Source organism: Rhinoderma darwinii, chromosome 4 (assembly GCF_050947455.1).
Source record: "Rhinoderma darwinii isolate aRhiDar2 chromosome 4, aRhiDar2.hap1, whole genome shotgun sequence".
NCBI classification, from domain to species: domain Eukaryota; kingdom Metazoa; phylum Chordata; class Amphibia; order Anura; family Rhinodermatidae; genus Rhinoderma; species Rhinoderma darwinii.
This window is the reverse complement of record NC_134690.1, coordinates 18,385,760-18,411,279: the sequence shown is the minus strand read 5'-3', so window position 1 is coordinate 18,411,279 and position 25,520 is coordinate 18,385,760. Positions and strand designations below refer to the sequence as shown.

The following is a 25,520-nucleotide window of genomic DNA, read 5'->3' as shown; positions in this document are numbered from 1 at the left end:
TTGAGGATACACCTACCTGCTGAGGAGTTATAAGCCTTTAGCTATCAGACCATGCTGAGACTTGCGGTTCTTTCACTATTGAAGTAGAACATATTGCCTAGCAGGAAAGCTGACATATTCTTGAACAAGGACTATTATTTGTGATATGAGGGAAGCTCCTTCCCCTCTGAAACCTTTTTGTATGACTGTGGGAGAGAACATGACAGAACATAGGACCCAAGCAACGCTCGGCCTCTGCAGGGAGGTACAATGTAGATTTGTGTCCTCAGCCTCTGTGAATGAAAAGGACAGAGAGGCAGATTTGGAATCGCTCTTCTGTCTCCTGGCAACTATCCTGACGCAACAAAAAGTCATTTGAAAAAAAAAAAGGGACACATAGAAAATAGGGAGGTACAACTCGGAGTGAATGCAGACTGGGAGAAGACACGGCGGCCACAATGACCTGGAGGCTGGGAGGGAATACAGACTGAGCATCTCCTGAACGCCACATCCCAAGGAACAGACGCGCAGCGCGGATGTGTGAGACGCCCGATCCTCCCAGATGCCGCTCCAGGTACGTGCAGCCACGAATAACACATCTCCATTGACTACAACCTTTCATGTTCACAAAACCCCTGTTGATCCAGAAGAAGGCAAAAACCATCTCTCATGAGACTAAGTCCAATATCGTCCAGCAGTGTGTCCTGATGCCCGTCAATGGCATCCGGTGCCAGCCTCCGCTTGCCATGTCTACAGCATCACGTCATTTTATAAAAATTCTTCTTCTTTATCTCTCGTGTCGCCTAATTCTGTCTTGATCACGTCCAATGTCTTTGTTTTCTGCTTAATCGCATAGTGAAAAGTTCTACAATCTTCTCATCGTCTTTGTGTATCAATTCCTTATCATTTTTAAAAATCTCTGCTTACCATCAGTGAATGGAAACATTTAATAGTTGCCAGCAGAGGTTAAATTGCCATTTAGTCCTAGCCCTGCTGACACAGCTGAGGGTTGTTACAATGTATAAATTTAGGCAGATTTATTTGGAAGCAAAACACAGGCAGCAGCAGCAGAAATCTCTCTCTCCTGTCCTGGGCTCTGAGCATACCTGGATTTATACATTGTAACAAACCTATCAGCTGTGTGAGCAGGACTAGGGCAAGGGGAGTTTTTTAAAGCTCTGTTCAAAGTGTCGTGGTTCAGTTTATAATGCAGCGATGATAGCTGTGCCAGATTCTTTTCTCAATGGATACCAACAAATTTTAATGGACTACATTAAATATAATGGGGTTCATTTGTGTTCTGTTATTTTTTGCGCCAGGAATAGCGCGGCAGACTGTGCTTTCTTGCCATAAAAATCTAGGAAAGTCTGACAAAAGCTCAGCTGGAACCCTGACTGCAAGTGCGAACTGAGTTTTAGCCTCTGGATTTAAACATGAAGGTTTCCATTCACTGACAGCAAGCCGATAACTTAAAAATAGTTTAGAATTGAAAGACAAAGTAGAATGTAAGTTTACAGAAGAGGACATTATAGATGAAATAAGGTTCATTTAAATATAACAGGAAAACATTTTTTTAAAGTGGAAAACCTAAGGTTATATGTTAGGGAATTGCATGAATAGCAATTCCCTAATATCATCGTATTATATGTATGACTCCCTATACAAGCAGGAGCATTTCGACTAGAATCCAGAGCTGTAGGGATTTCCATTCTCCTGGTTTTTAACTGTTATAGAGCACACCCCCCCCCCTCCAACTCTGAAGACGCTGCACCGAATATATCTGCAGATTTCTGTTTAGGCGGCTACAGATCTGGCACGGGTTTGAATTCGCTGTAAAAGCAGAATGAGCCATACAGAAGAGAGAGAGCAGAATACTTTGGGACCCGTAAAGAGGTCAGGAGCTTTAAATTGTTAGTGGTTTCTGGGAAAAAAATAAATCTGCTGTGCATGAATACAAAGAACCAGTCTCTATTGTTTAACCCCTTAAAGTACCAGCCATTTCTCATTTTCACTCGCCTCCTTCCTAGAGCCATAACTTTTCCAATTTTACGTCACTGGAGTGGTGTGTGAAGCATTATTTTTTTGCGGGAGGAGCTGTAGTTTTTATTGGCACCATTTAAAGTACCATATAATGGTTGAATTGGAAAAAACTGCGATTCCTCCATATTTTTTGGGGTTTCGTTTTTACTGTATATATTTACCTTATCTTAAGGTAAAAGTAACATCTACTTTTATCTTAAGATAAGGTAAATATCTACATATATACAGCCCCAGAACAAAGCTCAGTGTATATATATACAGCACCAGAACAAAGCTCATTACATAAATACAGCACCAGAACAAAGCTCAGTACATAAATACAGCACCAGAACAAAGCTCAGTACATAAATACAGCACCAGAACAAAGCTCAGTTCATAAAGACTGCACCAGAACAAAGTTCAGTACATGTATACAGTGCCAGAACAAGCTCAGTACATAAGTACAGCACCAGAACAAAGCTCAGTACATAAATACAGCACCAGAACAAAGCTCAGTACATATATACAGTGCCAGAACAAAGCTCATTAGATAAATACAGCAGCAGAACAAAGCTCAGTACATAAATACAGCACCAGAACAAAGCTCAGTACATATATACAGCACCAGAACCAAGCTAAGTACATAAATACAGCAGCAGAACCAAGCTCAATACATAAATACAGCACCTAAACCAAGCTCAGTACATATATACACCCCAGAACAAAGCTCAGTAGATATATACAGCACCAGAACCAAGCTTAGTACATATATACAGCACCAGAACCAAGCTCAGTACATAAATACCGCACCAGAACAAAGCTCAGTACATATATACTGCCCCTGAACAAAGCTCAGTCCCTATATACAGCACTAGAACCAAGCTCAGTACATATATACAGCACCAGAACAAGTTCAGTACATATATATAGTGCCAGAACTAAGCGCAGTACATATATACAGCCCCAGAACCAAGCTCAGTAGATATATACAGTGCCAGAACCAAGCTTAGTACATATATACAGCACAAGAACCAAGCTCAGTACATAAATACTGCATCAGAATCAAGCTCAGTACATATATATAACTCCAGAACCAAGCTTAGTACATATATACAGCACCAGAACAAAGCTCAGTACAAATATACAGCCCCAGAACCAAGCTCAGTCCCTATATACAGCACCAGAGCAAAGCTCAGTACATATATACAGCGTCAGAACCAAAGTTCAGTACATATATATAGTGGCAGAACTAAGCACAGTGCATATATATAGCCCCAGAACCAAGCTCAGTAGATATGTACAGTGCCAGAACCAAGGTCAGTACATATATACAGCACTGGAACAAAAGTCAGTACATATATACAGCACCAGCAAAAATACAGCTCAGTACAGAGATCATTTGCAAATTCAGTTCACCCCCTGCCATATAAGTTTCTACGGCATAAAACGACAGCTCCCAGTGTAGCCTGAAAAATGATGAGGATATACTGGGTGTTGCTGTTTCACAAAAATGTACAATACACCCATCATCTCGCTGCAGATCACACAGTGACTACAGAACTGATCAGTCACAGGGAGAATAAACATTTACATTAAGTGACTCACAGGTGACACCTCAGATTTTTTTTTGTTCTTTTTCTCTTTTCTTTTCCTTCTGATCCAGACCTCTATGATGACTTCTCCCAGCCACAGCCAATTTCTGCAGAGTTTGCAGCTCAGATGCCTTCGGCTCCTCACTTTTCCAACATTTCCGCACCTATAAATGAAGATAAAATTCTCATAGTGCCACACTCTATGTCCCTGAATATAATAGTATCACACACTGCGCCACTGAATACAATAGTACTATACACCGTGCCCCTGAATATAATAGACCCATACTCTGTCCCCATGAACTAAATTGTGTCAAACACTGTTAAGTAAGACACCACACACTAAGAATGCCCCCTGTAGATATTGCCCAATGTAGATATTGCCAAGTACAGATAGCCCCCTAAAGATATTGCCCCCAATGCTGCCCACAGAAAAAAAAAACATTCTCACCTGTCCATATTCCCGCCAACCGTCGTCCTGCGACATAGCACTGGTCAGTAACCAGGCAGCCTCATCTGGGGCTAACGGTGCAATCGGCGTGTTAATGGCACCACACCGACCGTGTCCTTGTTAAAGCACCAAATGGCGAGACGGAAACTGAGAGTTTCCGTCTCGCCAGCGCAATAGTAATCAATTGTATCCGCATCCTAAGTACGCCAATACAATAGTATATAGGGGTGAGAGGTCACGCTTCACCCCAGTTCCCTGAACCAGCTGTAATTTTAACAACCAGTTCGGGAGAACCGGGGCGTACTAGGCTCCCTTTCAGCCTCGGGTCCTGGGCACGTGCCCAGATTACCCTCATTGTAATCCGCCCCTGTGTACATACAAAAAGCAAAAAATATTTATACCCAGAGCAATAGGATGAAATATATAAATATTTGTGAACAGTGATCAGTATTAATATTTAACAGGCTGGAACTGGCATGAGACAACATCAGTTTTTTTTATTGCTACATCAGTAGTAGTAGTGGTAGCAGTAGTAATTCGACATCACCAAAATAACCTTGTATATAGAAATATAGGTAAAGAGTTACAGTTCTCCGATCAATATCAGAATCTCTACATCATTTATTGTGATTTACAGAAAATTCAAATTAACACATTCAGTATAAACTGTACTATTACTAGAGATATAAAGACGTATAGTAACAAAGGAAGGTGTAATAAAAGGAGAATATTATACAAGTTATACAGTAATGTAGTACTTATATTCTTGTATATAGGGGCAGTATTATAGTAGTTATAGTCTTGTATATAGGGGTAGTATTATAGTAGTTATATTCCTGTATATAGGAGCAGTATTATAGTTGTTATATTCTTGTATATTGGGAGGCAGTATTATAGTAGTTATATTCTTGTATATAGGGAGGCAGTATTATAGTAGTTATATTCTTGTATATAGGGGCAGTATTATAGTAGCTATATTCTTGTATATAGGGACAGTATTATAGTAGTTATATTCTTGTGTATAGGGGGTAGTATTATAGTAGTTATATTCTTGTACATAGGAGCAGTATTATAGTAGTTATATTCTTGTATATAGGGGTAGTATTATAGTAGTTATATTCTTGTACATAGGGGCAGTATTATAGTAGATATATTCTTGTATATAGGGGCAGTATTATAGTAGTTATATTCTTGTATATAGGGGCATTATTATAATAGTTATATTCTTGCATATAGGGGCAGTATTATAGTAGTTATATTTGTGTATATAGGGGGCAGTATTATAGTAGCTATATTCTTGTATACAGGAGCAGCGTTATAGTAGTTATATTCATGTATATAGGGGGCAGTATTATAGTAGTTATATTCTTGTAGATAGGGGCAGTATTATAATAGTTATATTCTTGTATATAGGGGCAGTATTATAGTAGTTATATTCTTGTGTATAGGAGCAGTATTATAGTAGTTATATTCTTGTATATAGGGGGCAGTATTATAGTAGTTATATTCTTGTATATAGGGAGGCAGTATTATAGTAGTTATATTCTTGTATATAGGGAGGCAGTATTATAGTAGTTATATTCTTGTATATAGGGGCAGTATTATAGTAGCTATATTCTTGTATATAGGGACAGTATTATAGTAGTTATATTCTTGTATATAGGGGCAGTATTATAGTAGTTATATTCTTGTGTATAGGAGCAGTATTATAGTAGTTATATTCTTGTATATATTGGTCAGTATTATAGTTGTTATATTCTTGTATATAGGGAGGCAGTATTATAGTAGTTATATTCTTGTATATAGGGAGGCAGTATTATAGTAGTTATATTCTTGTATATAGGGGCAGTATTATAGTAGCTATATTCTTATATATAGGGACAGTATTATAGTAGTTATATTCTTGTGTATAGGGGGTAGTATTATAGTAGTTATATTCTTGTACATAGGAGCAGTATTATAGTAGTTATATTCTTGTATATAGGGGTAGTATTATAGTAGTTATATTCTTGTACATAGGGGCAGTATTATAGTAGTTATATTCTTGTATATAGGGGCAGTATTATAGTAGTTTTATTCTTGTATATAGGGGCATTATTATAATAGTTATATTCTTGCATATAGGGGCAGTATTATAGTAGTTATATTTGTGTATATAGGGGGCAGTATTATAGTAGCTATATTCTTGTATACAGGAGCAGCATTATAGTAGTTATATTCATGTATATAGGGGGCAGTATTATAGTAGTTATATTCTTGTAGATAGGGGGCAGTATTATAATAGTTATATTCTTGTATATAGCAGCAGTATTATAGTAGTTATATTCTTGTATATAGGAGCAGTATTATAGTAGTTATATTTTTATATATAGAGGCAGTATTATAGTAGTTATATTCTTGTATATAGGAGCAGTATTATAGTAGCTATATTCTTGTATACAGGAGCAGCATTATAGTAGTTATATTCATGTATATAGGGGGCAGTATTATAGTAGTTATATTCTTGTAGATAGGGGCAGTATTATAATAGTTATATTCTTGTATATAGGGGCAGTATTATAGTAGTTATATTCTTGTGTATAGGAGCAGTATTATAGTAGTTATATTCTTGTATATAGGGGGCAGTATTATAGTAGTTATATTCTTGTATATAGGGAGGCAGTATTATAGTAGTTATATTCTTGTATATAGGGAGGCAGTATTATAGTAGTTATATTCTTGTATATAGGGGCAGTATTATAGTAGCTATATTCTTGTATATAGGGACAGTATTATAGTAGTTATATTCTTGTATATAGGGGCAGTATTATAGTAGTTATATTCTTGTGTATAGGAGCAGTATTATAGTAGTTCTATTCTTGTATATAGGGGCAATATTATAGTAGTTATATTCTTGTATATAGGGGCAGTATTATAGTAGTTATATTCTTATATATAGGGATCAGTATTATAGTAGTTATATTCCTGTATATATGAGGCAGTATTATAGTAGTTATATTCTTGTATATAGGGGCAGTATTATAGTTGTTATATTCTTGTATATAGGGGGCAGTATTATAGTAGTTATATTCTTGTATATAGGGGCAGTATTAAAGTAGTTATATTCTTGTATATAGGGGGCAGTATTATAGTAGTTATATTCTTGTATATAGGGGCAGTATTATAGTTGTTATATTCTTGTATATAGGAGCAGTATTATAGTAGTTATATTCTTGTATATAGGGGAAGTATTACAGTTGTTTTATTCTTGTATATAGGGGCAGTATTATAGTAGTTATATTCTTGTATATAGGGGCAGTATTACAGTTGTTTTATTCTTGTATATAGGGGCAGTATTATAGTAGTTATATTCTTGTATATAGGGGCAGTATTATAGTATTTATATTATTGTATATATGAGGCAGTATTATAGTAGTTATATTCTTGTATATAGGGGCAGTATTATAGTAGTTATATTCTTGTATATAGGAGCATTATTATAGTAGTTATATTCTTGTATATATGAGGCAGTATTAGGGCATGACCACACGTGGCGGATTTCGTCCGCAACTGTCCGCATCAATGCCGCACAGAATCTGCGTTGCAGATTCTGCTGCGGATCTGCACTGAATGTGCAGTAAATTGATGCGGACTAGCTGCTGCGGACTGCGGGAAAAGTGCTTCCCTTCTCCCTATCAGTGCAGGATAGAGAGAAGGGACAGCACTTTCCCTAGTGAAAGTAAACGAATTTCATACTTACCGGCCGTTGTCTTGGTGACGCGTCCCTCTTTCGGCATCCAGCCCGATCTCCCTGGATGACGCGCAAGTCCATGTGACCGCTGCAGCCTGTGCTTGGCCTGTGATTGGCTGCAGCCGTCACTTAGACTGAAACGTCATCCTGGGAGGCCGGACTGGAGACAGAAGCAGGGAGTTCTCGGTAAGTATGAACTTATATTTTTTTACAGGTTGCTGTATATTGGGATCGGTAGTCACTGTCCAGGGTGCAGAAACAGTTACTGCCGATCGCTTAACTCTTTCAGCACCCTGGACAGTGACTATTTACAGACCTCTCCTAGCAACGCTCCCGTCATTACGGGAGCCCCATTGACTTCCTCAGTCTGGCTGTAGACCTCGAAATACATAGGTCCAGCCAGAATGAAGAAATGTCATGGCAAAAAAGCAAGACGCATCCGCAGCACACATAACATGTGCATGACAGCTGCGGACTTCATTGCGGAACTTAGAATCTCCATTGAAGTCAATGGAGAAATTCCGCCATGAGTCCGCCACTGCTCCGCAACAGACAGAGCATGCTGCGGACACCAAATTCCGCTCCGCAGCCTATGCTCCGCAGCGGAATGTTACGCATCGTCTAAACGAACACTTCTAAATAGAAGTGGAAGTCAATGCAGAAACGGCTCCGCTGCGGATTAACGCTGCGGAGTGTCCGAAGCGGAATTTAAGTGAAATTCCGCCACGTGTGAACCCAGCCTTATAGTAGTTATATTCTTGTATATAGGGAGCAGTATTATAGTAGTTATATTCTTGTATATAGGGGCAGTATTATAGTAGTTATATTCTTGTACATAGGAGCAGTATTATAGTAGTTATATTCCTGTATATAGGGGCAGTATTATAGTAGTTATATTCTTGTATATAGGGAGCAGTATTATAGTAGTTATATTCTTGTATATAGGGGCAGTATTATAGTAGTTATATTCTTGTATATAGGGGGCAGTATTATAGTAGTTATATTCTTGTATATAGGGAGCAGTATTATAGTAGTTATATTCTTGTATATAGGGGCAGTATTATAGTAGTTATATTCTTGTATATAGGAGCATTATTATAGTAGTTATAATCTTGTATATATGAGGCAGTATTATAGTAGTTATATTCTTGTATATAGGGGCAGTATTATAGTAGTTATATTCCTGTATATAGGGGCAGTATTATAGTAGTTATATTCTTGTATATAGGGAGCAGTATTATAGTAGTTATATTCTTGTATATAGGGGCAGTATTATAGTAGTTATATTCTTGTACATAGGAGCAGTATTATAGTAGTTATATTCCTGTATATAGGGGCAGTATTATAGTAGTTATATTCTTGTATATAGGGAGCAGTATTATAGTAGTTATATTCTTGTATATAGGGGCAGTATTATAGTAGTTATATTCTTGTATATAGGGGGCAGTATTATAGTAGTTATATTCTTGTATATAGGGAGCAGTATTATAGTAGTTATATTCTTGTATATAGGGGCAGTATTATAGTAGTTATATTCTTGTATATAGGAGCATTATTATAGTAGTTATAATCTTGTATATATGAGGCAGTATTATAGTAGTTATATTCTTGTATATAGGGGCAGTATTATAGTAGTTATATTCCTGTATATAGGGGCAGTATTATAGTAGTTATATTCTTGTATATAGGGAGCAGTATTATAGTAGTTATATTCTTGTATATAGGGGCAGTATTATAGTAGTTATATTCTTGTACATAGGAGCAGTATTATAGTAGTTATATTCCTGTATATAGGGGCAGTATTATAGTAGTTATATTCTTGTATATAGGGAGCAGTATTATAGTAGTTATATTCTTGTATATAGGGGCAGTATTATAGTAGTTATATTCTTGTATATAGGGGGCAGTATTATAGTAGTTATATTCTTGTATATAGGGAGCAGTATTGTAGTAGTTATATTCTTGTATATAGGGGCAGTATTATAGTAGTTATATTCTTGTACATAGGAGCAGTATTATAGTAGTTATATTCCTGTATATAGGGGCAGTATTATAGTAGTTATATTCTTGTATATAGGGAGCAGTATTATAGTAGTTATATTCTTGTATATAGGGGCAGTATTATAGTAGTTATATTCTTGTATATAGGGGGCAGAATTATAGTAGTTATATTCTTGTATATAGGGAGCAGTATTATAGTAGTTATATTCTTGTATATAGGGGCAGTATTATAGTAGTTATATTCTTGTATATAGGGGCAGTATTATAGTAGTTATAATCTTGTATATATGAGGCAGTATTATAGTAGTTATATTCTTGTATATAGGGGCAGTATTATAGTAGTTATATTCCTGTATATAGGGGCAGTATTATAGTAGTTATATTCTTGTATATAGGGAGCAGTATTATAGTAGTTATATTCTTGTATATAGGGGCAGTATTATAGTAGTTATATTCTTGTACATAGGAGCAGTATTATAGTAGTTATATTCTTGTATATAGGAGCATTATTATAGTAGTTATAATCTTGTATATATGAGGCAGTATTATAGTAGTTATATTCTTGTATATAGGGGCAGTATTATAGTAGTTATATTCCTGTATATAGGGGCAGTATTATAGTAGTTATATTCTTGTATATAGGGAGCAGTATTATAGTAGTTATATTCTTGTATATAGGGGCAGTATTATAGTAGTTATATTCTTGTACATAGGAGCAGTATTATAGTAGTTATATTCCTGTATATAGGGGCAGTATTATAGTAGTTATATTCTTGTATATAGGGAGCAGTATTATAGTAGTTATATTCTTGTATATAGGGGCAGTATTATAGTAGTTATATTCTTGTATATAGGGGGCAGTATTATAGTAGTTATATTCTTGTATATAGGGAGCAGTATTATAGTAGTTATATTCTTGTATATAGGGGCAGTATTATAGTAGTTATATTCTTGTACATAGGAGCAGTATTATAGTAGTTATATTCCTGTATATAGGGGCAGTATTATAGTAGTTATATTCTTGTATATAGGGAGCAGTATTATAGTAGTTATATTCTTGTATATAGGGGCAGTATTATAGTAGTTATATTCTTGTATATAGGGGGCAGAATTATAGTAGTTATATTCTTGTATATAGGGAGCAGTATTATAGTAGTTATATTCTTGTATATAGGGGCAGTATTATAGTAGTTATATTCTTGTATATAGGGGCAGTATTATAGTAGTTATAATCTTGTATATATGAGGCAGTATTATAGTAGTTATATTCTTGTATATAGGGGCAGTATTATAGTAGTTATATTCCTGTATATAGGGGCAGTATTATAGTAGTTATATTCTTGTATATAGGGAGCAGTATTATAGTAGTTATATTCTTGTATATAGGGGCAGTATTATAGTAGTTATATTCTTGTACATAGGAGCAGTATTATAGTAGTTATATTCCTGTATATAGGGGCAGTATTATAGTAGTTATATTCTTGTATATAGGGAGCAGTATTATAGTAGTTATATTCTTGTATATAGGGGCAGTATTATAGTAGTTATATTCTTGTATATAGGGGGCAGTATTATAGTAGTTATATTCTTGTATATAGGGAGCAGTATTATAGTAGTTATATTCTTGTATATAGGGGCAGTATTATAGTAGTTATATTCTTGTATATAGGAGCATTATTATAGTAGTTATAATCTTGTATATATGAGGCAGTATTATAGTAGTTATATTCTTGTATATAGGGGCAGTATTATAGTAGTTATATTCCTGTATATAGGGGCAGTATTATAGTAGTTATATTCTTGTATATAGGGAGCAGTATTATAGTTGTTATATTCTTGTATATAGGGGCAGTATTATAGTAGTTATATTCTTGTACATAGGAGCAGTATTATAGTAGTTATATTCTTGTATATAGGGGCATTATTATAGTAGTTATATTCTTGTATATAGGGACAGTATTATAGTAGTTATATTCTTGTATATAGGAGGTAGTATTATAGTAGTTTATATTCTTGTATATAGGGGGCAGTATTATAGTAGTTATATTCTTGTATGTAGGGGGCAGTATTATAGTAGTTATATTCTTGTATATAGGAGCAGTATTATAGTAGTTATATTCTTGTATATATTGGTCAGTATTATAGTAGTTATATTCTTGTATATAGGAGCAGTATTATAGTAGTTATATTCTTGTATATAGGGAGTAATATTACAGTAGTTATATTCTTGTATATAGGGAGTAGTATTACAGTAGTTATATTCTTGTATATAGGGGGCAGTATTATAGTAGTTATATTCTTGTATATAGGGAACAGTATTATAGTAGTTATATTCTTGTATATAGGAGGCAGTATTATAGTAGTTATATTCTTGTATATAGGGAGTAGTATTACAGTAGTTATATTCTTGTATATAGGGAGTAGTATTACAGTAGTTATATTCTTGTATATAGGGGGCAGTATTATAGTAGTTATATTCTTGTATATAGGGAACAGTATTATAGTAGTTATATTCTTGTATATATGAGGCAGTATTATAGTAGTTAGATTCTTGTATATAGGAGCAGTATTATAGTAGTTATATTCTTGTATATAGGGGGCAGTATTATAGCAGTTATATTCTTGTATATAGCGGCAGTATTATAGTAGTTATATTCTTGTATATAGGAGCAGTATTATAGTAGTTATATTCTTGTATGTAGGAGAAGTATTATAGTAGTTATATTCTTGTACATAGGGGGCAGTATTTTTGTAGTTAGTATTGGTAAAAATACAGAGTTCGTCACACCAATAGCTGAAACACATTACTCGACACCTTTGTAATGTTTTACCTAGTAAAATAAACACATGACGTGATGGGTGTAAGAACAGATTTAAGGTAAAATAAGGCATATTTGTGATTCTTATATACCTGATACTTATATCTGTTTCTTTAGTTGCCTGCAGATGTGTGAATGCTGCCTGTAAATCTGGCACATTACACATAGAAGGGTTGATGATAGAGAAATATGATATGTGTTATTGTGGGATGTGTCCAGTTCTGCTTCCTGAGATTTTATTATCGGAATCAATACAACCACCGCCATGTAAAGAGGAAAGTCTGGTGCCAAGTCCTCTCCTACATTACGGAAAATCACGAGATGTGCCGCACGTCAGACTTTTCAACCAGATTACAAGAATTAATTGGCCTTTTTAGGACAAGATGTCCAACTATTATACACCTGGAAAGATGTGATCCTGCAGTGTTTCCAGTTCTGTGCAGTGGCAACATTCTCCTACTCATTCAGATCCATGGTCATGACAGTAGGGGGCAGTATAAAGCCTAATCATATATGAGAGAGATGCTGTAAGGCTGGGTTCACACGTGGCGGAATTTCACTTAAATTCTGCTGCGGACACTCCGCAGCGTTAATCCGCAGCGGTGCCGTTTGTCCATTGACTTACACTTTAATTTAGCAGTGTTCGTTTAGACGAGGCGTAAAATTCCGCTGCGGAGCATAGGCTGCGGAGCGGAATTTGGTGTCCGCAGCATGCTCTGTCTGTTGCGGAGCAGTGGCGGACTCATGGCGGAATTTCTCCATTGACTTCAATGGAGAGTCAAAATTCCGCAATGAAGTCCGCAGATCTTATGTGTGCTGCGGAGCGTATTGTTTTTACTACCATGACATTTCTTCATTCTGGCTGGACCTATGTATTTCTAGGTCTACAGCCAGACTGAGGAAGTCAATGGGGCTCCCGTAATGACGGGAGCGTTGCTAGGAGACGTCTGTAAATAGTCACTGTCCAGGGTGCTGAAAGAGTTAAGCGATCGGCAGTAACTGTTTCTGCACCCGGGACAGTGACTACCGATCTCAATATACATGTATCTGTAAAAAAAAATATATAAGTTCATACTTACCGAGAACTCCCTGCGTCTGTCTCCAGTCCGGCCTCCCAGGATGACGTTTCACTCTAAGTGACGGCTGCAGCCAATCACAGGCCAAGCACAGGCTGCAGCGGTCACATGGACTGGCGCGTCATCCAGGGAGGTCGGGCCGGATGCCGAAAGAGGGACGCGTCACCAAGACAACGGGCGGTAAGTATGAAATTCTTTTACTTTCACTAGGGAAAGTGCTGTCCCTTCTCTCTATCCTGCACTGATAGGGAGAAGGGAAGCACTTTTCCCGCAGTCCGCAGCAGCTAGTCCGCATCAATGTACTGCACATTTTGTGCAGATCCGCAGCAGAATCTGCAACGCAGATTCTGTGCGGCATTGATGCGGACAGTTGCGGAGGAAATCCGCCACGTGTGGTCATGCCCTAAGGGCATGACCACACATGGCGGAATTCCTCCGCAACTGTCCGCATCAATGCCGCACAGAATCTGCGTTGCAGATTCTGCAGCGGATCTGCACAAAATGTGCAGAAAATTGATGCGGACTGGCCGCTGCGGACTGCAGGAAAAGTGCTTCTCTTCTCCCTATTCAGTGCAGGATAGAGAGAAGGGACAGCACTTTCCCTAGTGAAAGTCAAAGAAATTCATACTTACCGCCCGTTGTCTTGGTGACGCGTCCCTCTTTCGGCATCCGGCCCGACCTCCCTGGATGACGCTCCAGTCCATGTGACCGCTGCAGCCTGTGCTTGGCCTGTGATTGGCTGCAGCCGTCACTTACACTGAAACGTCATCCTGGGAGGCCGGACTGGAGACAGACGCAGGGAGTTCTCGGTAAGTATGAACTTATATGTTTTTTTACAGATACATGTATATTGAGATCGGTAGTCACTGTCCCGGGTGCAGAAACAGTTACTGCCGATCGCGTAACTCTTTCAGCACCCTGGACAGTGACTATTTACAGACGTCTCCTAGCAACGCTCCCGTCATTACGGGAGCCCCATTGACTTCCTCAGTCTGGCTGTAGACCTAGAAATACATAGGTCCAGCCAGAATGAAGAAATGTCATGGTAGTAAAAACAATACGCTCCGCAGCACACATAAGATCTGCGGACTTCATTGCGGAATTTTGACTCTCCATTGAAGTCAATGGAGAAATTCCGCCATGAGTCCGCAACCAGTCCGCCACTGCTCCGCAACAGACAGAGCATGCTGCGGACACCAAATTCCGCTCCGCAGCCTATGCTCCGCAGCGGAATTGTACGCATCGTGTAAACGAACACTGCTAAATTAAAGTGAAAGTCAATGGAGAAACGGCTCCGCTGCGGATTAACGCTGCGGAGTGTCCGCAGCGGAATTTAAGTGAAATTCCGCTATGTGTGAACCCGCCCTAATTGTCCTCTCGTCCTCCCTTCTGTATGAATTTTTTTGTTGTTGTGTGCCCTGCTCTTCTCTCTGGTTTATATAGGGGGTGTCTGTACACGAGACCCCCTGTATGATGTCCATATGAAGGAAGTTGTCTCCTTTAATATCAATCAGCCCTCTTGATTGGTGGAGTAGCTATAGACTCCATAACTTTATGCTTCCATATAAGATGCTTTATGTAGAATAAGGATGAGTATATAAAGGTCAGTTACGATCTCTTTCCTAATATTAGATTTTGTCCTCGGTAATGTACACGGATAGTTGGCAGCTTGTTATAAATAATGGACTGCGTCACCTTAAATGTGTATGTGGCATTCCCCTATGTTGGCAAGTCGACATAAAGAATTTTTGTCGTGTGTCAGTCTTTACTTAAGTTATGGAATTCTGTTCATGATCTAGAAAGATCAGGATGAATGAGACTTTAGGTACTAATCAGGTATTAGTGTGTTTGAAGCGACACTTTAGGGCATGGAATTGTGGGAGCACAGATAATATTAGATTTTGACCTCGATAATGGACATGGACAGCTGGCAGCTTGTTATAAATAATGGACAGCGTCTCCTGAAATGTGTAAGTGGCATTCCACTATGTAGTCAAGTTGACATGATGAATTTTTGTTGTGTGTCAGTCTTTACTGTAGTTCTAGAATTCTGTTCATGATCTAGAAAGATCAGGATGAATGAGAGTTTAGTTACTGACCAGATATTAGTGTGTTTGAAGCTAAACTTTAGGGCATGGAATTGTGGGGGAGGTCCTGGAATAGCTCCTTAATAATCGAACTCCTCCATTTATATAATATGCGGGACCCTTGTAACAAAAAGAGATTGTGCGCAATCACATTAGATGAAAGTCGGACCAACCCGTCGATGTCGGACGCACCGGCGAACTATCTGTGTATATGGCATATCATCATGCCCGATCCTTTGTTCTGGCAGAAGATAAGCTGCTGCCAGAGGGGTCTGCCAGTGCTTATTCCCGTCTTCCCATTGAAAACACATGCACGCACGGCCGTATCGGGAGAAATAGTTGTTGGCCAAGGGGAATGGCCACCTTTAGTTGTATCTGTTCCCGGGAAAGTTGGGTGGCAACACATCTGGCCGTCATTACCCCAATGGTAGTCACCCAGCTTTCCTAGGGTCCTAATTGTCAAAACAGTCTAGCTGTGAAGGATGACCTTCTGTTCAGGACTCCAGGAAAGCTGAAAAATAATAATCCCATTTATAACAAGTAACTTTCCAGTATCGTCCTCATGACTTGCAGCATCATTGGTCTGGCAGGACCTTCCCTAAGACGTCTCCATAAATAGTTCTTGAGGTGCAGTCATTCCGAATGTCACCCAAGTGTCAGTCTGCACTGACGGACTGGCTGGAGGGGAGTGACTGTGTAGACAGGAGGAGGTGTCAGGGACTTGCAGGATCACAGAGGCTCCTTGTCATGTAGTAATGAATAGGCTGCAGACACAAGAGGTAAGGAAATGTCTTCACTCCCTGCTCCGTAATACTAGGACTGTCAGTTGTAGCAGAGCTGAAGTTGTCATTCAATGTCTTTTGTGCATGGCTAACATCAAATAATAGTTTTACCTGTAGTTCAAACATTGTAACTACATCCTGATATAACCGTGAGTTACAACAAACTCAGCTCTGCTACATGTTTAAATGTCTGATTCATCATTCTATGTGTAGTCATTGAGATATTGTAGTTCTATTATTTAGAAAAGTTGTTACAGATTTCTGGTCATACATTGTAAATCATTGTTAATGTATTATAAATATTGATTTAAAGAGTAGATAGATAGATAGATAGATAGATAGATAGATAGATAGATAGATAGATAGATAGATAGATAGACAGACAGACAGACAGACAGACAGACAGACAGACAGACAGACAGACAGACAGACAGATAGATAGATAGATAGATAGATAGATAGATAGATAGATAGATAGATAGATAGATAGATAGATAGATAGATATGAGATAGATAGATAGATAGATAGATAGATAGATAGATAGATAGATAGATAGATAGATAGATAGATAGATAGATAGATAGATAGATAGATAGATAGATATGAGATAGATAGATAGATAGATAGATAGATAGATAGATAGATAGATAGATAGATAGATAGATAGATAGATAGATAGATAGATAGATAGACAGACAGACAGACAGATAGATAGATAGACAGACAGACAGACAGACAGACAGACAGACAGATAGATAGATAGATATGAGATAGATAGATAGATATGAGATAGATAGATAGATAGATATGAGATAGATAGATAGATAGATAGATAGATAGATAGATAGATAGATAGATAGATAGATAGACAGACAGACAGACAGACAGACAGACAGACAGACAGACAGACAGACAGACAGACAGACAGACAGACAGATAGATAGATAGATAGATAGATAGATAGATAGATAGATAGATAGATAGATAGATAGATAGATAGATAGATAGATAGATGTGCAACTGAGTGCTATATAGTGCCTAAAATGCCACATACTGTATAGTGCGTAAAAAAACCTGTCCCACACAATTCCCTCTGAATAGGACCAACTTCATGTGCACTTCTTTTTGGCACCCAGTTACCGGGAGCAGTTTTACATAGGACCTCGCGCCTCTGCGCCTCCACCTTTTGCATTTGAGCTGATGGGGGGTCAAGTCCAGATTGGCCCCATTACGTTTTACTAAAGTGTGGTGAGAACTTGGACTCGCTTCTCCACAACCGTAGCAAACAAGGTGGAGGTCGGGGGCGAGTAGAACCAGAAAGGGGGCTGCATTTTTGATTCTTGCTTTGAGGTCCACTCTCCCCTATGTACCCCCCACCCTCATTAATATCAGCCCAGCCTACCCAATGACCTCCCCATTCTGCACATTGTAGCTCCAACCTGTTTCTAATAATACACATGGGATTTCAGGATTTGTTCCCACTGACTGTGGGGTCAGTCCCGGCCCCCATGGGCAGATTTCTTAGCCGGTGCAGTATAATAGCTGATGTTACCGCAGCGTTCTCAGCTCCTGGCGCATTATTTACATGGCGGATACCCTATAGTCATGAAGTATGAAGAGTATGCTCAGATTCCACTTTCACAGGGCTGAGAGGTTTTATGAATACATAGAGTATTTCTGTCTGCTCCGGGGGTCTTTGTGTGCAGGGTATTGAGCTCCTGGAGAACCCCACTAGGAGTTAAATTGTGTTTAGATTTTTCCCAGGCTATCCGTAGAACGTGTGGGATCTGTATGGGGAAGTGGTGGTGACAATGTACCCTCTGCCCACCGCTGTGTATCACAATTATTATAATAGTATTACAACTTGTATTGCCTGCAGCCAGATGCATCATGGGGTAACAGCATTTCGAAGCAATGTCCTATTTTCTCATTATTATTATTATTATTATTTATTGTCATATTATTTCTTTTTATTTTGTATTAATATTATCCTTATTGTTTTATTATTTTGTATTGTTATTATTAGAATTTTTTTATTATTTTCATTTTTTTATTATTTTCATTATTATTATTGTATTATTATTATCATCATTATTATATTATTATTTTGTATTGTTATTATTATTATTAGATTTTTTTTCATTATTATTATAATATTTTGTATTCTTATTATTATATTATTATTTTTGCTTATTTTAATTATTATTATTATTATTTTGTATTGTTATTTTTATTATATTATTTTTTTATTTTCATTATTATTATTATTATAATATTTTGTATTGTTATTATTATATTATTATTTTTTCTTATTTTCATTATTATTATTATTATTTTGTATTGTTATTTTTATTATATTATTTTTTTATTATTTTCATTTTTATTGTATTATTATTATTGTATTATTATTATGATTTTATGATGTTAATACTACGGTTATGATAACTGCTGATATTGATATTAATACTATTAGGTGTGTGCTGGTTTGGACTGCCCCTTTTAGCTTGAGTGTCCCCAGAGTTGAGCTAATCTTGGGGTATCCTGAGACCTCCCCCACAATACTGTATTACAATTGTGACAACTATTACACTATCACGCTATCATCTTAACGGGGCCATGACCGCTATGATGGATCCACTATATAAACAGTGAGTGAGTGAAAAAATCATTTCTATATAATCTATAATTGTCTTCTTAGTCGACTCTGTAGCATTACGTTTTTTAGTGTTCCCACACCGTATGCCAATGAGCATAAAAGAGTCATATCTTGGAGTTAGCCCCGCCTCCTTACTTTTGATTGACAGCTCCTCGCCTTCCCCCAGCACACGAAATCCCGCGCTTGCGCATCAATGTCCTGTTCTGGTGCATGCGCACAACGGGAGACCATAGCGGCGCATGCGCAGTAACTAGATTTGAAGCCCGGTTGAAAGCAGGGAAGGGTGTTAGGCCATACATGACGGGCGCGTGCGCGTTATCTCAGATGAGATTTCGGCATTCAGGGCAGGACAGTTTTTGGCGGTGGGCGGGCATAAGAAGAGGAACAAACGAGACCCCCGGATTATTGCCATAAAAGGCTCAAAGTGTTTGCAGACCGTTATTTAGGGTCAGAGGAGGAGTTTAGGAGCGGGGATAACGGCAATGAACTTTTGACAGCAGCGGCCTGCGAGGGGTGAGGAGAGTTCAATAGGTGAAATGCTGGTGACAGGTTCCCTTTAAACACGGCCGCTATACTGTGTGTGGAGCCTTCTTCTTCCGGCACCGACTCTGCATAACATCCGGCACCTGGAGGTAGCTGATCGATGCAGGGTCTGGGTATCGGACCCCCACTGATCATATACTCATGACCTATCCTGATAGGTCATGAGTATATGGGGATCGGATAGATTCTGTACGGTCCGTCAGTGCAGGTTGTCAGAGGCGTAACTTGAAGATCGGCCCCCACCCACCCATAGCCATAACTCCCAACCGTCCCTGATCCGGCGTGACAGTCCCGGTTTCTCACCGCTGTCCCGCCGTCCCGGCAGTTTGCAAAATGTCCCGCTGGGCGCTGCATCAAAACAGCTGATCACTGCTGACTGCAGCAGCGATCAGAAGAGGGCAGGAGTCTTGCGGCGGTGTTCTAACTGCGATCGATGCCTGCCCGGGAGTGGACCAGTCCAGTCACCTGACCTGTCATCTGACCTCACTGGTCAGGTGACTGGACTGGTCCACTGCCGGCATCGACACAAGTGAGAACGCCGCTGCAAGACTCCTGCCTTCTTCTGACGGTGAGTGACGTCAAAAGCAGAGCGGAGAGTGGCAGCAGTAGGGCCGGCTACCTCACCGTACAGCGCTCTGGCGGCAATGTGGCACCTACAGGGGGACTGTGTGTGGAGCTATCTAGAGGGGGGCTGTGTGTGGCGCTATCTACAGGGGGGCTGTGTGTGGCGCTATCTACAGGGGGGCTGTGTGTGGCGCTATCTACAGGGGGGCTGTGTGTGGCGCTATCTACAGGGGAGCTGTGTCTGGAGCTATCTTCAGGGGGGCTGTGTGTAGAGCTATCTACAGGGGGGCTGTATCTGGCGCTATCTACAGGGGGGCTGTGTGTCGCTGTGTGTCGCGCTATCTACAGGGGGGCTGTGTGTGGAGCTATGTACAGGGGGCTGTATCTGGCGCTATGTACAGGGGGGTTGTGTCTGGAGCTATCTATAGGGGAGTTGTGTCTGGAGCTATCTACAGGGGGGCTGTGTGTGGAGCTATCTACAGGGGGGCTGTGTCTGGAGCTATCTACAGGGGGCTGTGTGTGGAGCTATCTACAGGGGGGCTGTGTCTGGAGCTATCTACAGGGGGGCTGTGTCTGGAGCTATCTACAGGGGGGCTGTGTGTGTGGAGCTATCTACAGGGGGCTGTATCTGGAGCTATCTACAGGGGGACTGTGTGTGGAGCTATCTACAGTGGGGCTGTGTCTGGAGCTATCTACAGGGGGGCTGTGTCTGGAGCTATCTACAGGGGGGCTGTGTGTGTGGAGCTATCTACAGGGGGCTGTGTCGGGAGCTATCTACAGGGGGGGCTGTGTGTGTGGAGCTATGTACAGGGGGCTGTATCTGGAGCTATCTACAGGGGGCTGTATCTGGAGCTATGTACAGGGGGGCTGTGTCTGGCGCTATGTACAGGGGCTGTATCTGGAGCTATCTACAGGGGGGCTGTGTCTGGTGCTATGTACAGGGGGCTGTATCTGGAGCTATCTACAGGGGGCTGTGTCAGGCGCTATGTACAGGGGGGCTGTGTGTGGAGCTATGTACAGGGGGCTGTATCTGGAGCTATGTACAGGGGGGCTGTGTGTGGAGCTGTGTACAGGGGGCTGTGTCTGGAGCTATGTACGGGGGGCTGTGTCTGGAGCTATCTACTGGGGGCTGTGTCTGGAGCTATCTACAGGTGGCTGTATCTGGCGCTATGTACAGGGGGCTGTGTGTGGAGCTATCTACAGGGGGGCTGTGTGTGGCGCCATGTACAGGGGGGCTGTGTGTGGAGCTATCTACAGGGGGCTGTATCTGGCGCTATGTACAGGGGGCTGTGTGTGGAGCAATCTACAGGGGGGCTGTGTGTGGAGCTATCTACAGGGGGCTGTGTGTGGCGCCATGTACAGGGGGGCTGTATCTGGAGCTATCTACAGGGGGGCTGTGTGTGGCACTATCTACAGGGGGGCTGTGTGTGGCACGATCTACAGGGGGGGCTGTGTTTGGAGCTATCTACAGGGGGGCTGTGTCTGGCGCTATGTACAGGGGGGGCTGTGTCTGGAGCTATCTACAGGGGGCTGTATCTGGCGCTATGTACAGGGGGCTGTGTGTGGAGCAATCTACAGGGGGGCTGTGTGTGGCGCCATGTACAGGGGGGCTGTATCTGGAGCTATCTACAGGGGGGCTGTGTGTGGCACTATCTACAGGGGGGCTGTGTGTGGCACTATCTACAGGGGGGGCTGTGTTTGGAGCTATCTACAGGGGGGCTGTGTCTGGCGCTATGTACAGGGGGGGCTGTGTGTGGAGCTATGAGCAGGGGGGCTCTGGTGGATGATTTTTCCATTGACCGGTAGCAGAGTTACACAACTGGAAAAAAAAATCCCCATCATGTAACTCTGCTACCTGTCAATTGAAAAGTCATCCACCACAGGGTCTCCCTCTTGACTTTCATTGTTCTCAGCCTTGTGGTTTGTCCTGCAGCTGCTGCCGCCGTGATGAGCAAATGTTATACCCAAGATAGGAAAAGTAACACAAAGACGATATAACCGGATCCATAATATCTGTGATATCCAGACAGTCCAGAGATCCGCAGTGAGAATGTGCGCGTGTTATTTGCAGAAGGATCTGGCCGTGATTTGATGTGTTGATGCCGGATACTGGGCGTGGTTAGGGGCGTGGCTTAAAATGTCCCTCTTTTCCAAATTCAAAAGTTGGGAGGTATGCCATAGACATTCATAATACTAGTGTCTTCTTATGTGGCAGAAAGGGCTTTGGGGCCCCCTCAACTTTTTTGGAGTTGACAGCAAATTTCTTGTTGTGTGTTACATTAGCCACTAGGGGCGCTATTACAAGTGCTATACTTTGTGTAATGTTCGTTCTGCCACGGATGCAGGTCAGGACTATAGATATAAGATTTCTGTCCTGGTGATTGCAGCATTGTGCGCCAATCTTATGTCTATGGGGCTGCGGGTTCACTTTTAATAATATAGAATCAATATCCTTAAGGATTCTTTAGCATTCGGATACATTTTCTATTCTGTGGCTGCTGCACCGTATTTTGCTGATCTTCTGGCCATTAGTGGTAATCAATTGTCCTCCTGGCCTGCCAATTTATTAAATATTCTATTCAGTCGTTTATTAGTTATATCTGTTCCTGGGAAAGCTGGGTGACACCTAATATGGGCAATGCTACACTGACCACTCAGCTTTCCCAGACCAAGTGACAAATTTATGGAGTTGTATTGTGATAAACTCTTCACTAGTTCATCTTTGTATTCCGTAGAGAGGCAAATTTGCCCTTCAGTGCTCTAGGAAAGCCGGGTGACAACCCATATGGGAGCTATAAGGACGTCTATCTCTCCAGCTTAAGGCCTCATGCACACGGCCGTGCACGTAATCACGGATTGCGGGCACAGCCAGTCGCCGACGGCCGCGGGCCACATACAAGGTATGGGAGCACGGCCCGTAAAATATGAAAAGTAGGACATGCTCCATAATTCCCGGCACGGTTCTAGAGCACGGACACCTATGCGTAGCGATACGGAAAGATGTTCGCAGCCAATAGAACCGGGTGGGTCTGTAATTGCGGACCATATTATGAGATTTTTTACGGTCGTGTGCATGGGGCTTAACTCAAGGACTTTTATTTGCTGAGGATTTTTGGATTTTATAAGGACACCCTCCAGGGTGTCTGTTCACGTCTGTGCTTGTCATGGGCCGCGCCGCTATTGGGACGTGTCTTGCAGTAACTCTTCCTGCCAATTGTGTTTTACTAAACTGCCAGTCATCAGAACTTCAGGGGATTAAAATCCTGTCATTTCTCCAATTAAACTAACAATTTAATCACCAGGGAGATCAAAGGATTAACATCTCCCTGGAATAAGTCATATGTCAGACCTGGGAGGAGGCAGAATCAGAATCATGAAGATCGCGGGTCCTGCGAGTCCCGGCAGAGAAATGTCATGAATTACAATGGTGTAATCCCTAGTGGGGGAAGGTAGAATATGTGTCACCCTGTGTGCCAGGTACAGGGGCGAATTTAGGCCAATGCTCAATGGTCCATGACCGGCTAGAGTACTTCTTGATGTTTAAAAGAGATCCTGTCACCTCTCATGACATGTATGTTTTAGTAAATACTTGTATTCCCTATAAAAATCACAAATCTAGAGCATCTTTTCTTGGAATGCACTGTGACGTTCCTCTGTTATTCCTCCTAGAAATGTATGAATAAATTGACAACTGGGTGTTACCATTCCCCTTGTAAAGGGGTGTGTCCCTACACAGTCTGAGAGTGACAGCACTGATTGGACATTGTCATTCTGTGTATGGACACACCCCCAACTGGTAACACCCAGTTGTCAATTTATTAAGAAATTTGTAGGAGGAATAAGAGAGGAACTGCACAACATAGAGATCTGAGAATTATTTTTTTTCCAGAATTGCTATGTTATGAGAAATAAAATGATTTACTAAAATAGACATGTCAGGAGAGGTGACAAGTCCTCTTTACAGGGCCTGGATAGATAGAGATTGCTAATGCCACTAATATGGGGACTAGGAGTTGGGTAGAGATAATAGACCAGAGGTGTAACTTGAAGCTTCTGGGCCCCAATGCAAAGTCTGTAATAGGGTCCCCACCTGCCATGTGCTATTTAGATTAATAGTGTCGGGTTTGTTCCTAGCATGCTTTTATGGTACTTAAAGAGGCTCTGTCACCAGATTTTGCAACCCCTATCTGCTATTGCAGCAGATCGGCGCTGCAATGTAGATTACAGTAACGTGTTTATTTTTAAAAAACGAGCATTTTTGGCCAAGTTATGACCATTTTTGTAGTTATGCAAATGAGGCTTGCAAAAGCCCAAGTGGGTGTGTTTAAAAGTAAAAGTACAACTGGGCGTGTATTATGTGCGTACATCGGGGCGTGTTTACTACTTTTACTAGCTGGGCGTTCTGACGAGAAGTATCATCCACTTCTCTTCAGAACGCCCAGCTTCTGCCAGATCACGCTGTGACGTCACTCACAGGTCCTGCATCGTGTCAGACGAGCGAGGACACATCGGCACCAGAGGCTACAGTTGATCCTGCAGCAGCATCAGCGTTTGCAGGTAAGTAGCTACATCGACTTACCTGCTAACGCTGATGCTGCTGCAGAATCAACTGAAGCCTCTGGTGCCGATGTGTCCTCGCTCGTCTGACACGATGCAGGACCTGTGAGTGACGTCACAGCGTGATCTGGCAGAAGCTGGGCGTTCTGAAGAGAAGTGGATGATACTTCTCGTCAGAACGCCCAGCTAGTAAAAGTAGTAAAAACGCCCCGATGTACCCACATAATACACGCCCAGTTGGACTTTTACTTTTAAACACACCCACTTGGACTTTTGCAAGCCTCATTTGCATAACTACAAAAATGGTCATAACTTGGCCAAAAATGCTTGTTTTTTAAAAATAAAAACGTTACTGTAATCTACATTGCAGCGCCGATCTGCTGCAATACGAGATAGGGGTTGCAAAATCTGGTGACAGAGCCTCTTTAATGTGCAAAATAAGAATACTCCTTTAATGTAGTGATGTCACAGTACAAGGATAATACACAGTGATGTCACAGTACAAGGATAATACACAGTGATGCCACCATACAAGGATAATATGCAGTGATGTCACAGTACAAGGATAATACACAGTGATGTCACAGTACAAGGATAATACACAGTGATGTCACAGTACAAGGATAATACACAGTGATGTCACAGTACGAGGATAATACACAG

General features: G+C 40.4%; 1 protein-coding gene across 2 annotated transcripts in view; it reads left to right on the top strand.

The window, feature by feature from the left end:
• Window positions 1-278: 278 nt before the first annotated feature.
• FAM167A (family with sequence similarity 167 member A) overlaps window positions 279-25,520 on the top strand; it is a 64,352-nt gene continuing 39,110 nt past the window's right edge. For both annotated transcript variants that reach the window (XM_075860880.1, XM_075860879.1), the window contains exon 1: window positions 279-553. The gene's annotated coding sequence lies outside the window, so the exon portion shown is untranslated. The remainder of the gene's footprint in view (window positions 554-25,520) is intronic.